Source organism: Colobus angolensis, unplaced genomic scaffold, assembly GCF_000951035.1.
Source record: "Colobus angolensis palliatus isolate OR3802 unplaced genomic scaffold, Cang.pa_1.0 Scaffold79, whole genome shotgun sequence".
In the NCBI taxonomy this organism is placed as follows: Eukaryota; Metazoa; Chordata; class Mammalia; order Primates; family Cercopithecidae; genus Colobus; species Colobus angolensis.
The window spans coordinates 6,114,592-6,129,967 of NW_012121709.1; the positions used below are offsets into that span (position 1 = coordinate 6,114,592).

Below are 15,376 nucleotides of genomic sequence, written 5' to 3' on the forward strand. Positions count from 1 at the left end.
AGATAGCACAAAAAAAAAAAAAAAAAAAAAAAAAAACAAAAAACAAAGAACTGACAAAATTCAGGAACTATCACTGTATTAATCTGCACTTTACAGTATCTCCATCAACTGACACTTTAATACGAAAATAAATCCTCTCTCAATTTTATTTTATTTATTTATTTTTGAGACAGGGTCTCACTCTGTCACCCAGGCTAGAGTGCTGTGGCACCAACATAGGCTCATGGTAGCCTTGACTTCCCAAGGTCAAGCAATCTTCCCACCTCAGCCTCCAGAGTAACTGGGACTTACAGGCAGGCATCATCATGCCCAACTAATTATTTTAATTTCTTGTAGAGATGGGGTCTCACTATGTTGCCGAGGCTGGTCTCACACCCCTGGGCTCAAGGGATCCTCCCGCCTTGGCTTCCCAAAGAGCTGGGATTACAGGCATGAGCTACCACATCCAGCCCTTTCTCAATTTTAAAGGTGATATCCAACTGGCAATTAAATTATCGTTTCTTAGTCCTCATCCTAACATTCCAAGCTAATGTGCAGAAGAAATGAAAGACAGCTGCTGCAATATGAAGACGGTTAAACTGTTTAACCGCCCCAGACCTCCAGCTTGTCTTTGTTTTGTTTTGTTTTGGGGGTGGTGGTGGTATTATTTTTGGTTGCTTTTAGAAAAGGGAAAATAGAAATGAAGAGAGATGAGTAAAGTTAATGAGCTTATAAAAACAAAGCTAAAAATAAATGAAGACATGAGAATGATGCCTGTGGAATGAAATAAAATTAAGTTAAATTGAAATTAAAATGTGCTGTGATATCTTTCACAGAGGCTCAAACTTGATAAATTGATGAGTCTTCATCAATTGCATCAAAAGACCCATCAACTGGTTGCTTCCCAACCAATGCCTGGGTCTCAGATGAAACCCTTTGGTGACAGGTGCTTCAGAAGTCCTGTACTTGGAGGGCAGGCCTGGCAAATAGAAAGTTCTTGCTTTAATGAAGCCCAAACTATGGTCAGGGTGACTACTGCCCTCCTGGCCCTGCTCTGTCCTCTACACACACACAATACAGCCTCCTCTGCCCCACAGAGCACTTCTCACAGGTGACAATGGGACGTGACTATACCCCTCCCTGCTTCTGCTTCAGGAAACTATCTCTAGTTCCTTCAACCACACTAGAAGGGATACAATTTGGGGGAAGGAATAACTTTAGTTCAGTGCTTCTCAAAGTGTGGCCCCCTGTCCAGCAGCATCAGCAACACATGGGGATTTGCTATGAATGCAGATTCCCAGGCCCCGCCCCAGACCTATGGAGTCAGAAATTCCGGGCATGAAGCCGAGTGATCTGTGTTTTCACCAGCCCTCTAGGAGATTCTGATGCACACTCAAGTTTGAGAAGAACTGCTTCCCATTAAGACAGAACTTAGCAGATTAACCTCTCTCTGCCTCCACTTCCCCTCCATAAAATGGGGCAATTAGAAGTACCCACATCACAGAGTAATTGTAAGAAATTAGTGAGATAAGGTATGTGACAGAATTTACCGGGACTCTGGTAAGCCTGGAGCTTACTGAGGAGGTCAGTAAAAGATAATACTAGTTACTAATGTTGTCACTACAATTAGCTAAGGATTGATAGCTATAGAGAGGACCGCTCTAAATTTGGTCAAGTTCTACTTAGATTCACCTGCTTAGAAAAGGAGATGTTTTGGAGGTTCTGCAGGGACCCGAGGCAACTCCCAGGCAGCACTTAGAAGTTCACAACCCACCTGCTGCCTGAGCTTAGAAGAAAGTGTGGTTATTCTTGCCTCCTTCAGCAGGCCAGCTGAGAATGCCAAGGGACAGTCTCTGCTGGGGGTTAGACCACTGAGCTTGGGCTCAAGGAGCAGGCAGGACTTTTCTTGGAAAAAAATAAGGTCCCAATGTGAGAAGATTCTTGTTGGCATTCATTTTCACCAACTATCTGCCTTTGAGAGCTCTACAGCTGCCCTGTCCAATAGGGTAGTCTCTAGACACATAGGGCTACTGGGCACTTGAAATGTGTCTAACCAAATGGAGATGGGCTGTAAGTATAAAATACACACAGATTTCTAAGACTTAACACAAAATAAAAGAACATAAAATATCTCCGTAAAAATATTTTATATTGATGTCATGTTGCAATGATTCTATTTTGGATATACTGGGCTAAAAAAACCATACTGTTAAAATGAATGTCACTGGTTTCTTTTTTACTTTTTTAATGTAGCTACTAGAAAAATGTTAAACTATTTGTGGCTTGATTTATATTTCTATTAGAGAGGTGATCTAGACAGTTGAGCACACAGGAGAGCCAAGTCCAATTCATTTCAAGTGACACCTTCAGCTCCTCTTGAATTTATTATAATGAATTTCAGATAGTAAATAGTCCTGTACTCTCTGTTTCCCAGCATCATCATTTACTAGCTAAGAAGAGTCCTCTCTACAAGGAAAGCTATAAAACCCTGATGAGAGAAACTGAAGAAGACATGAGAAAAATGGAAAGATATCCCATGTTCATAGAATGGAAAAATTAATATTGTTAAAATGTCCACAGTACCCAAAGTGATCTAAATATTCAATGCAATCTCTATTAAAATACCAATAACATTCTTCTCACATAAATAAAAAAAAAAATCCTAAAATCTATGTGGAACCACAAAAGACCCCAGATAGCACAAAAAAAAAAAAAAAAAAAATCCTGAGCAAAAAGAACAAAGCTGGAGGCATCACACACACCAAGACCAGACTTCAAAATATACTCCAAAGGTACAATAACCAAAACTGCATGGTACTGGCATAAAAACAGACATCAGACACATAAGCCAGTGGGACACAATAGAGAACCCAGAAATTAATCCACATATCTATGGACAACAGATTTTGACAAAGGTATCAGAAACATTCAATGGGGAAAGGGCAGTCTCTTCAATAAACGGTACTGGGAAAACTGGATAGCCACATGCAAAAGAATGAAACCAGACCCCCATCTCTCACTGAATATGAAAATCAACTCAAAATGGATTAGGGATCTAAATGTAAGACTTCAAACTTAAAACTACTAGAAGAAAACATAGGCAAAATGCTTCAGAACATTGGTCTGGGAGGGGATTTTGTGAATAAGTCCTCAAAAGTATGGGCAACAAAAGCAAAAAAAAAAAAAATAGACAAATGGGATTATATCAAACTAAAAAGCTTCTACACAGCATAAGAATCAATCAACAAATTAAAGAGACAACCTAAGGAATGGCAGAAAATATTTGCCAATTATCTTACATGGGACTAATAACGAGAATATTTAAGAAACTCAAACAACTTATTAGCAAAAAATAATAATAATCTGATTAAAAATGGGCAAAAGACTTAAACAGACATTGCTCAAAAGAGGACATACATATGGCCAACAGGTATATGAAGAAATGCTCAGCACCACTAATCATCAGGGAAATACAAATTAAAACCACAATAAGATATCATCTCACACCATTTAGAATGGCTACCATCAAAAAGACAAAAAATAACAAATGCAGAGGAAAAGGAACTCATACATTGTTGGTGGGAATGTAAACTAGTACAGTCACTATGGAGAACAGTATGGAAGTTCCTTTAAAAACAACACATAGAACTACCATATGATCCAGCAATCCCACTACTGAGCATTTATCCAAAGGAAAAGAAATCAGCTTATCAAAGAGATATCTACACTCTCATGTTTATCGTAGCACTATTCACAATAGCCAAGGTATGGATTGACCCAAGTGTCCAACAAGAGATGAATGGATAAAGAAAATGTGGTATATATACCCAACAGAATACTATTTAGCCCCAAATCAATGAAATCCTGCCATCTGTGGCAATATGATAGAACTGAAGGACATCATATTAAGTGAAATAAGCCAAGAACAAACACTACATGTTCTCATTTATAGGTGAAAGCAAAATAGATGATCTCATAGAACTAAAAAGTAGAAGAGAGGATATCAGGCTGGGAAAGGTAGGGGGAAGAGTGGTAAATAAAGGGAGAGATTTATTAAAAGAAACAAAATTATAGCCAGATGGGAGGAATAAGTTCTAGCGTTCCATACCATTGTGGGATGACTATAGTTAACAATAGTATATACCGTTAATAATAAATAGCTAGAAGAGATATTGAATGTTCTCAAGAATAAGAAATGAGAAATGTTTGAGATGACGAATATGCTAATTACCCTAACCTGATCACTATACATTGTATATGTCAAAATCCCATAAATATCTACAATTATTATATGTCAATTAAAAATAAATCAATAAGAGCCTGGAGCATGGGAGGATGGGGGTGGGAGATGTGGTGGTCAATCATCTTGCCATCAGGATAAAAGGGGTGGGGGGCTCTGCCACTTTCACTGTGACAACCCCTCCCAAACACCAAGACCCCTGACAAAGGGCAGAGATTAAATAAACTGCACAATGGGTACCTCAAAATATTTCCAACCAGGTAAAAAGAAGTTCCCTTTGGAGATCTCATCTCCCCACAATGTTCCAGCAAAACCGCATTCCTCCACAGAGGCTCCATTCAGAGAGCACTCAGGAGGCATCTAGGGGGCATGAAGAGTGAACTCTACCTTGGTGCCTTGTGCTAACCACAGCAGGATCCCTAGTTTTAGCAGGATCCCTCAAAGTGTGGGTCCTGAACCATCTGTACTTGAATCACTCAAGCACATGTTTAAGATACAGATTTCCAGGCTCTAGCTCAGATCAGTTGAATAAGTATCTATAGGAGGAAAAATATTTGCTACTCATGTCACAGTAGAAGGCCAATATCCTAATAAGTAAAGAATTCTTACAAATCAATAAAAAGACAAACAATCCAGTGCTAAAATGATCAATGGGTATGGCCAAAGGGCTCACAGAAAGGGAAATACAGATGGCTCTTAAATATATGAACATTCTTAACCTTACTCATAATAACAGAAAGGCTCATTGAAAGCTTGGGAAAGAGCACTCTTAGACCACAAAGGTCAGTCTGGCAAGACCATCCAAATGCAAAACACACAAGCCCTTTGACCCAGCAATTACAATTCTATATTTCACACAGGTGAAATCATGCATTAAAAGATATTGCTGAAGCTGTGTTTGTAACAACAAAAGACTGCAATCAACCTCAATGCCCATCAATGGGAGACCAGTTAAACTATGGATCATTACACAATTAAATACTAGGAAGCCATGAAAAAGATCAAGACCACTCTATATGTCTTGATATGGAACAGTCTCCATGATACATGTACAAGAAAAAAAGTAACATGCAGAATAGTGTATATAGCACTCTACAGTGTACATAATAGAACATTTATAAATATTCATTTATCATTAATGTTACCAAGTACTACTATGTACTAGGCATTTTGCAAGATGCTCAGGATACAGTAATAAATCAAATAGACAAAATCATTATCTTCACAGAGTTTCTATACCAAGAATGTGAGTATTAAGTAAATAGTATATATGCTAAAGAGTATATGAAAAAAATAAGTACTATGAAAAAGTATGGTGGGAAGGTGTATAGAAAGTGTGTAGGGGGGGCAGACACGGTGGCTCATGCCTATAATCCCAGCACTTTGGGAGGCTGAGGCAGGCAGATCACAAAGTCAGGAGATCAAGACCAGCCTGGCCAACATGGTGAAACCCTGTCTCTACTAAAAATATAAAAATTAGGCAGGCATGGTGGCATGGGCCTGTAATCCCAGCTACTTGGGAGGCTAAGGCAGGAGAATTGTTTGAACCCAGGAGGCGGAGGTTGCAGTGAGCCAAGATGGTGCCACTTCATTCCAGCCTGGACAACAGAGCAAAACTCCATCTCAAAAAAAAAAAAAGAAGAAAGTGTATGAGTGTGTGTGTGTGTGTGTGCTGTGTGTGTGTGTGTGTGTGTGTGTGTGTGTGTGTATTGGGGAGGTGAGAAGAGGGCAAGGTTGCAATTGTAAACCAAGAAGTCAGGGAAGGCCACCCCTTGATCTTGGGCAGGAGTTTGTGTCTCCTTCAACCAATAAAGAATGGTGGGAATGACATTATATGACTTACCAGGCTAAATTATAAAAATGCCATGCACCTCCTCCAGGTTCTGTTGGATCACACACTGTTGGAGCCCAACCACCATGCTGTGAGGAAGCCCAAGCAGCCACCTGGAGTTCTGCGGACGGCCCCAGCTGAGGTTTTAGCCAGTAGCCAGCATCAACCTCCAGTCATGTGAATGGGTGAGCTTTTAGATGACTGCAGCACCCAGCTATTATGGCGCAGAGACAAACTATCCACTCTGTGGTCCTGTCCCAACTGCTGATCCACAGATTCCATAGCATAGGAAAAAGGTTACTGTTTACCACCACAAAGTTTGGAGTGGTTTGTTGCAATAATATTTTACAAGTGTCTGTGACCTGGCTTTGTCTTTTTTTAGTCATCATAGAACCCCAGGAAGGCCATGATGGCTGAGGGCACAGACCCTGGACCATAGCAGGTACAACTCTTCATCATACTAATTAATTTCCACATCACTTTCCTCTAGAAACCTGTGTCATCCTTAAAGGCATGGTCATCCTTGGATCCTCAGAGCACAGCACAGAATCTGACCCAGGGTAACAGCTGCCACCACTAAGTGTTTACGAGAAGGCAGGGCATTATTTTGGTTAACTCACACCACCATCCCGTGGCAAAGAACAATCATCACCCCCATTTTTCAGATAAGGCAACAAGGCTTCCAGAAGTAAAGTGGGTCTGCCCATAGTTGATTAGCTCATAAGTGGCAAAGAGCTGAAATTCCAACCCAGGACTGTTTGGATGGATTCCCATGTGATTCCATTACACAAGGCAGCACATCCTTCTGGCTGTTCATCTTTCCATTGGCTTCTTCTTTCCATTTGGCTTTCCAAAGAAGTCGATGGAAAGATGAACAGCTGGATGGCTGCATTTCTGTTTGCAATGACCAGGCCAGGGGACGGGAATGTCCTTTTGCCAAATCTTTCCAGAAATCCCAGAACTCAGTTTTCAACCAACCTCAACTCTTATTCATGAAAAAGTTTCAATAAGCCATTTAAGGACTGTTACAGCCTTTCCGTGAAAGTCTCTCTTCCTCCGGAAAATAAAGTTTGCTGACAAAGAGCAGTCCCTTAAGACCTACTGTCTATTTGCATCTGAATTTCAAAACCATTCTAGCAAAACTTCATTAGACTTTGAGTGTGTCATAAGAGATAATGATTTGTTCTCTCTCTCTCTCTCAATCACCCCCCAACACCGATGTTCCCAAGTAAAAACAGCACGGGAAATTAGATGGCTCTAATTAATGACTCAAGAAATAGAGAGAAAAGGAAAAGGCTGGCAGGACACTTACTCTAGATCACACATTTCGGCTGATAGCAAGTTACCTTCTCACAGCCAGCTCACCCCTCCTTAAAGAAAGGACCCCACTCCAGGATCTGACCTTATGATAATATTACCTTATAATATTATTTTTATATATACTAATAATGTAATATTAACTCTTGCTATTAATGGCCCCTAACCCCTGGCCCCATATTTGTGTGCCAATATTGATTTAAAACATGCTATACACAAGACCTGAATTAGACCTCAGGAGGCTATGACAATGGATAAAGAGAGATTCCTTTTCCCCACAGCGGCTGGGATCTCCCCCATCCAAATCCCTTCTTCAAGATGTTCCAGGCTGGGCACAGTGGCTCACACCTGTAATCCCAGCTCTTTGGAAGGCTGAGGCAGGTGGATCACTTGAGGTCAGGAGTTCAAGACAAGCTGGGCCAACAGAGTGAAACCCTGTCTCCACTAAAAATACAAAAATTAGCCAGGCATGGTGGGGTGTGCCTATAATCCCAGTTACTTGGGAGACTGAGGCAGGAGAATTACTTGAACCCAGGAGGCAGAGGTTGCAGTGAGCCAAGATCACACCACTCCACTCCAGTCTGGGTAACAGAGCGAGACTCTGTCTCAAAAAAAAAAAAAAAAAGAAAAGAAAAGAAAAGAAAAGTTCCAATGGTTTGTCCAATACATCCCCCAAATCAGAGGTAGAGAGTAGAATAGGGATCAAAGGGCAATCTCTGGGGTTACACTGCTACGGCCAAATCCTAATGTCACCATTTGGCCCTGGGAAGATTTCCTGCCCCACTGATCACGGATCCTTAATCCCCTCACCTGGGAAATGGGAACCACAGCAGAAACAGTATGTGCTCGGAGGCTGCAACCAAGGACTCTGAGGGTTTGTGTGGCCTAGGGCACATTGTGTGGCCCAGGGCGCATTGCTTAACCTCTCTCTGCCTCAACTTCCTCATCTGTAAAGTGAGAAGAATAAAAATGGCTCCCTGGCAAGGTTGCTATGAGAAAGAAGGGAGCTAAGAGACACAAACAACTCACAGCACAGCCTATGGGTAAAAGGTTGGCTCAGAGGTTTGAGTTCATATTATGGCAGGGAGAATGCAGTGAATGAGCCCATGGCAAGTGCTTAGTGCAGGGCGTGCCACCTGAGAAGCATGTCATAAATGTTCATAGGTGGTGGTGTTTTCATTGTGGTTATTGTCATTTTTAAACCAGCCTTTGATCCTGCTGAAAACATTCTGTGGCTGGAGGAGGAGGAACGCCTGCTGTCATTGGCTGCATGATTAGGCAAATGTCCTTGGAGATGGGGATCTTAGTGTTCCCCAGTTGCAGGTGCAAGGATGACAAAAGAGCAGGTGGGAGATGAAGAATCTGAAAATCCTGCCCAAAGGAGACATGGCCAAAGCAACTGAAACTGTTTACACCAGGGAAGAGAAAATCACAAAGATGCATAAAAGGCTATCATGAAGCATGATATGGAGGCTTTGCTGACCAGGGCAGCCCCCAAAACACCAGCTCCCCATCACAAGTTCTTATAGCTCTTACACCCCTTTTTTCCAGAGCATTGCTCACCCTGGTGTTCAGTCATGATTTACATCATTAGTTGTTCAATGTCCATCCCCACCAAGAAACCATGAGCTCCATGAGATCAGGGGCTAGGTCTGTACTACTCCTTCACTGTGGCCAAAATATGTAGCATCAGCCTCAAGGAAATAAGTCCAGTTTGAGCTCAGTGAAGGACTGACCACCCAGAACAAGCTAGCTGTGGAAGGGGACTGAGTTATTTGGGAGTAAGTTCCCCGTCACTGCAGGTGTACACCAGGTAGGTATCTACATACCCAGCAGAGTTTAAGTTGCATTCTTTCATCCAGCAAACATCTACTACGGCATCTTCTAAGTGAGGGGCATGCCCTAGAGGGTGTCCTAGGCACCTCATAGGGATGCAGGGTTACTGAGAGCCTCCTAGACCTGGTGAGGTTATCCCAACACACAGAACAAGGATGCTGGAGGGCATGGTGGGGGTAAAAGCCATGTTCACTCTTTTGATTTATGGTGATGGTTTCCTGGGTATCTACATATGTCAAAGCTCATCAGATTGCATACTATAAATCTGGGCAGTTTATTAAATGTTGATTATATCTCAGTTAAGCTGTCAAAAAATATCTCACGTTCAAAAGAAGTGGAATGAGAATAGGTAATACGAAAGTATTCAGAGCAGCAGTGTCAATAATAGCAAAAATAATCACTCGCTCAAAAAACAATAGCAAAAAGAAAAACCAAAAACCATAATATAACCAAAACCCAATACTTATGCAAATTCCCCTGTTCACAGGAAGAAAACAGGGTGTAGCTATTAAGCGTGATATTTTCAAAAATTAATGACATGGCCCTCCAAAAAAAAAGAAGAGAAGGAAAAAGGGCATAAGATAATCAATATAATTTTATACCATTTCTGTTTTATTAAAAATGCATAGGAAAAAAGCCTGAAAGGTATTATAATTAAAATGTAATCCCTTCGCTTGGGAATTTTGAAAGCATTTTTAAATATTGAAAAGACTCACCGGAAAATGCGAATATGAGCAACATTATGGGTGACTTGGTTTTCTTTTTTTTATGTATTTCTTCATTTTTCAAAATTTTCCCAAACAAAAATGATTTTAATATCAAAAAGAGAAAGAAATATTACTTTAAAAAAATAACTAGAAGACTGCTAAGGGTTCCCCTCTACCCAGTTCTATGAGCGGGAGAAACCAAAGGAGCACTGAAGTCGAGGTGACTTTGGACCCCCTGACGACTGCCCCCTGCGATCTATTCTAAACTCCAGATAAAGGTTTGGGGGCACCGAGGTTATCGACAGGAGGTGGGGGATGTTCTGCCTAACGCAGATGCTGATCGGATTAGGGTCTGGTTCTGTTTTCCTCTAAGTAGATTATGGTTTTCTTGAACTTGCTCCAGTGGGTCCCGGAAATTCAGCCCAGGACAGACCTGCGGTTCGTTTTCAGAGCTCACTGGAATATGTTTAAGCATGTAATAAATACATTTAAGCCTAATCAGATAAATCACTAAATCAGATCGTTATCTTGCAATTTGAAAACCAGGCTCTGGATCCAGACCCTGGGGAAGGAGGAAAAGGAAGAAATAGGGAGACTTCGGGCAGATGTCGAGGTCATCTTCCAACCCAACACCACCCAACATCACCCAACACCAAAGAACCTCCCTCCTTGCCTGACAACCCAGAGGTTCACTGACTTACAATGACCTCAAATATGCAACAAAACCTGGCAGCAGTCCGAGTCAGTGTGGGAAAAAAAAAAAAAAAAAAAAATCCAGGTGCTACCAGCAATTCAGGACCTTTCAAAACACACCAGTATTAGAAGCCTACATGTGGTCCATCTGCTCTACTCCCTGTCTCAAAGCAAGAGAACTTTCAAGTTCTCAGGCAAGACCTCTGGAAGAGCCATGTTACTGAGTCTCTGTTCCTGAGGTTTTCTTACATTAAAGCCCTGAAGACTCAAGGTTAAGGGGCAAAAACTTGAGAACCAGACAGGTCTAGGTTCAGATCCTCTGTCACTCCTTCTCTGTGAGACTCTGGGCAAATGACAGCCTCTCTGTGCCTCAGTTTCTGCACCTGTAAAATAGACATAGTCGTAGCACCTAGTTCAAAATGCTGTTGGGAAGATTAAATGAGATAATGCCTATAAGACACTTAGCATAATGATAGAATGATTACTCTATGTTAGATACTATGGCATAGAATGATTAATCCATGTTAGATACTATTATTGTCTAAATTATTTTTAATAGAACTTCCCACCTAGTACACAGTTGATCCTAGAACAATACAGACTTTAACTGCATGGGTCTACTTATATGTGGATTTTCTTCTGACACTGCCACCACTGAGATGGCTAAACCAACCCCTCCTCTTCCTCCTCCTCTTCAACCTACTGAGCATGAGGATGAAGACCTTTATGATGATCCACTTCCACTCAACGAACAGTAAATATATTCTCTCTTCCTTATGATTTTCTTAATAATAGTTTCTTTTCTCTACCTCATTATGGGAATACATACATTCATAACATATATATTATGTGTTAACTGACTTCATATTATCCGTAAGGCTTCCAGTCAATGGTAGGATATTAGTAAAGTTTTGGGGGAAATCAAACGTTCTATGTGGATTTTCAATGTGTGAGGAGTTGGTGTTCCTAACCCCTCTGTTGTTCAAAGGCCAACTGTACTTTTTATGTGGACATACAATATTTTTATAAGATCTAAGCTGCCTGATAACATTTCATTTTATTTTAACAAATATTAATTGGAAGCCAGGCTCTGGGAGAGACAATAGGGACACAGCGGTGAACAAAAGAATATGGTCTTTGGTCTCAAGGAGTCTGAAGTATTATTGTCAGAGGCATTTGAACTAGAGCAACTCCATCTTGAACAGAAGCTGGGTAAAATGAGGCTGAAACCTACTGGGCTGCATTCCCAGTTAGGCATTCTAAGTCACAAGATGGGATGGGAGGTCGGCACAAAATACGGGTCATAAGACCTTCCTGATAAAACAGTTTGCAGTAAAGATGCCAGCTAAAACTCACCGAAACCAAGATGGCGACGAGAGTGACCTCTGGTCATCCTCACTGCTACACTCCCACCAGCGCCATGACAGTTTACAAATGCCATGACTACGTCAGAAAGTTACCCTATATGATCTAAAAAGGGGAGGCATGAATAACCCACCCCTTGTTTAGCATATCATCAAGAAATTACCAAAAAAACGGGCAACCAGCGGCCCTTGGGGTTGCTCTGTTTATGGAGCAGCCACTCTTTTATTTCTCTACTTTCTTAATAAACTTGCTTTCACTTTACTCTATGGACTTGCCCTGAATTCCTTCTTGCACAAGATGCATGAACCCTCTCTTGGGGTCTGGACCCAGACCGCTTTCCTGTAACATTATGACACAGATGTTAAATAAACACACAAATAAATACAGACGCTCCTCAACTTACAAAGGGATTATGTCCAGATAAACAAATCATAAGTTGAAAATACCCTAAGTTAAAAGTGCATTTAATACAGCCGACCTACCAAACATCATCGCGCAGCCTAGCCTACCTTAAATGTGCTCAGAACACTTTCAGTACAGTAATCCCTAAACTACATGAGATATTCAACACTTGACTATAAAGTGGAGTTTGTGTTAAATGATTTGGCTCAGGATCATGAGACAGTAGTACCGTACTGCATATTGCTAGCCTGGGAAAAGATCAAAATTCACAATTTCAAGGACTTTGTCTCCTAAATGTGTATTGCCTTCACACCATCCTAAAGTAGAAAAATCCTAAGTTGACAGTCAGGGACCATCTGTGTGTGATTAAAAACTGGGACATGTACTACCAAGAAAAGGAAAAGGGTTATCCCAAGAGAAAACAGAGAAGTGCTATTTTGGACCAGGGGACAGGAAGGCTTTCCAAAGAAAAACACATTTAAGCCAGAATATGAAAGTCCAATCAGAATCAGCTAAGGAAAAAGAAAAGAATGTTCCAGACAGAGGCTACAATATATGCAAAGTCCTGAAGTGAGAATGGCATTCAAGAACTCAAAAAAAAAAAAAAAAAAGTGTGGCTGAAGGGTGTGGAGTAAGACAGAAAATAGCAGGAAACGTGGCTGCCGGGGTAGGAAGGAGTAGACTGGGTCTTGTAGATGGAGGGTCTCCAGCAAGAGTCACATGATTTGCTTTGGGATTTTAAGAGATGAATCTGGTTCCAAGTCCAGAAGACATTGAAGGGGAGCAAGAATGGATGCAAGGAGGCCAGACAGGAAGCTGCTGCAGTCATCCAGGCAAAAGCCTGGGGTGGTAGTCATGAGAAATAGGCAGGTTTGAGATACAATTTGAAGACGAAATGAATGTGAGCTGAGTACATATAGCATTTGAGAAGCGAGGGTTGGGCTGGAATCAGGAGGCTCCCAGGTTTCCAACTTAAACATCTAGAGAGATAGTGCTACCATTTACTAAGAAGAAAAAAACATCAGGTGGAAGGGCCGCTGTAGGGAAAAGAGGAGCATTTCAGTTTTAGGCATGATGCTAAGTTTAAGATGCAGGTGATACATCTAATGAGAGGACAAAGAGGTAGGAGGAAGACCAGGAGAGTGTGCTTTCTTAGAAACCAAGAGAATATATCATTTCCAAAAGGAAGAAGTGGTCAGTGGTCTCCTTGCACATACTGATAGGAGATCAAGTAAGAGAAGAGAGATGTCTCTCTGATTCACCTTGATATCCAAAGTGCCTGACACATAATTAGGACAACCATTCTGGAGAACAGTGTGGAGTTTCCCCAAGAAATTAAAAATAAAACCACCATCTGATCTAGCAATTCCACTGCTGGGTATACATCCAAAAGAAAGGAAGTCAGTATATCAGAGGGATGCCTGCACCCCCAGGTTCATTGCAACATGATTCACAGTAGCCAAAATACGGACACAACCTAAGTACCCATCAATGGATGAATAGGTAAAGAAAATGTGGTATATATACACAATGGAATATTATTCAGCCACAAAAAGGAAAGAAATCCTGTCAGCTGCAGCAACATGGATGGAACTGGAGGTCATTTTGTTCAGTGAAATAGACCAAGCACAGAAAGACAAACATCACATATTCTTACTCCTATGAAGCAGCTAAAAAAAGTGGGTCTCATGCAGATAGAGAGTAGACTGGTGGTTTCCAGAGGCTAGGAAGGGGCAGGGGGAGGGGGTATGAAGACAAGTTGATTAATGGGTACTAATATTCAGTTTGATAGAAAAAATAAGACCTAGTATTCAATAAATCAGTAGTGTCACTATAGGCTACAAGAATCTATTGTACATTTCAAAACAGCAAGAAGAGAATAATTGAAATGTTTCTAGCATAAAGAAAAGACAAATATTTAAGGTGATGGATACTCCTACACTAATTTGATCTTTACAAATTATATGAATGTATTAAATTATCACATGTACCCTGAAATTAGGTACACCTATTATGCATCAATAAAAAATTATTTTAAAAGAATTTTAAACAAAGTGCCTGACAAAGCTGGAAGCGGTGGCTCATAGTTGTAATTCTAGCACTTTGGGAGGTTGAGGTGGGTGGATCACTTGAGGTCAGGAGTTTGAGACCAGCCTGGCCAACATAGTGAAACCCTGTCTCTACTAAAAATACAAAAAAAATTAGCCAGGCGTGGTAGTGCGTACCTGTAGTCCCAGCTACTCAGGAGACTGAGGCAGGAGAATTGCTTGAACCCAGGAGGCAGAGGCTGTAGTGAGCCAACATTGCGCCACTGCAGTCCAGCCCAGGTGACAGCAAGACTCCATCTCAAAACAAAACAAAGTGCCTGACACATATTAGGTTATCAGTGGATGACTTATGGGTACGCAGATGGACATAAGATGGGTGCATGGATTGTATATGTGGGTGCGTGGATGGGTGTGTGCATGGAAGATTGGTAGGTATGCAGATGGATGGATAGGGGGTGCATGGTTGGGGGCATGGGTGGGTAAATGTGTGTGGGGATGGATAGGTGCATGGGTCAGGGCATAAATGTAGTGGTTCCAGCCATGGAGAACTCTGGTTAGTTTTCCAAGCAAAAAATACTTTCCTTCTTCATGTAACCAATTCCCTCTGTCTTGAGCACTCTTTCTGCCATCCCTTCTCTCCTTTGCATTCCTCAGATCACAGTTCAGTGTTACTTTGTCAGAAAGACCTTCCCTAACTACCCTAGCTAGCTAACATGGCTCCCTCACTATTTTCTTCACAGTGTTTGTCAGATTTTCAAATCATCTCATTTTTCTGCTGAATGGTTTATTGCCTGTCTCCCTTGTTAGATGGTTCAGTCCACAAAGGCAGGAGCTTTGCTCATCATTTCTAAATCTCCAGCACTCAGCAAAGTGCCTGTGACATAGAAGGGGCTCAGTGTCTATATATTAGTTGGATGGATGAACAGACGAAAGAATGGATAGATGGATGGATGGGTAG

The 15,376-nt window shown here is 41.3% G+C and overlaps 1 protein-coding gene across 1 annotated transcript in view; it reads right to left on the minus strand.

The window, feature by feature from the left end:
• The window catches only part of KSR2 (kinase suppressor of ras 2), a 509,446-nt gene that overhangs the window by 340,550 nt on the left and 153,520 nt on the right, over positions 1-15,376 (minus strand). The gene's annotated exons all lie outside the window — the stretch shown is intronic.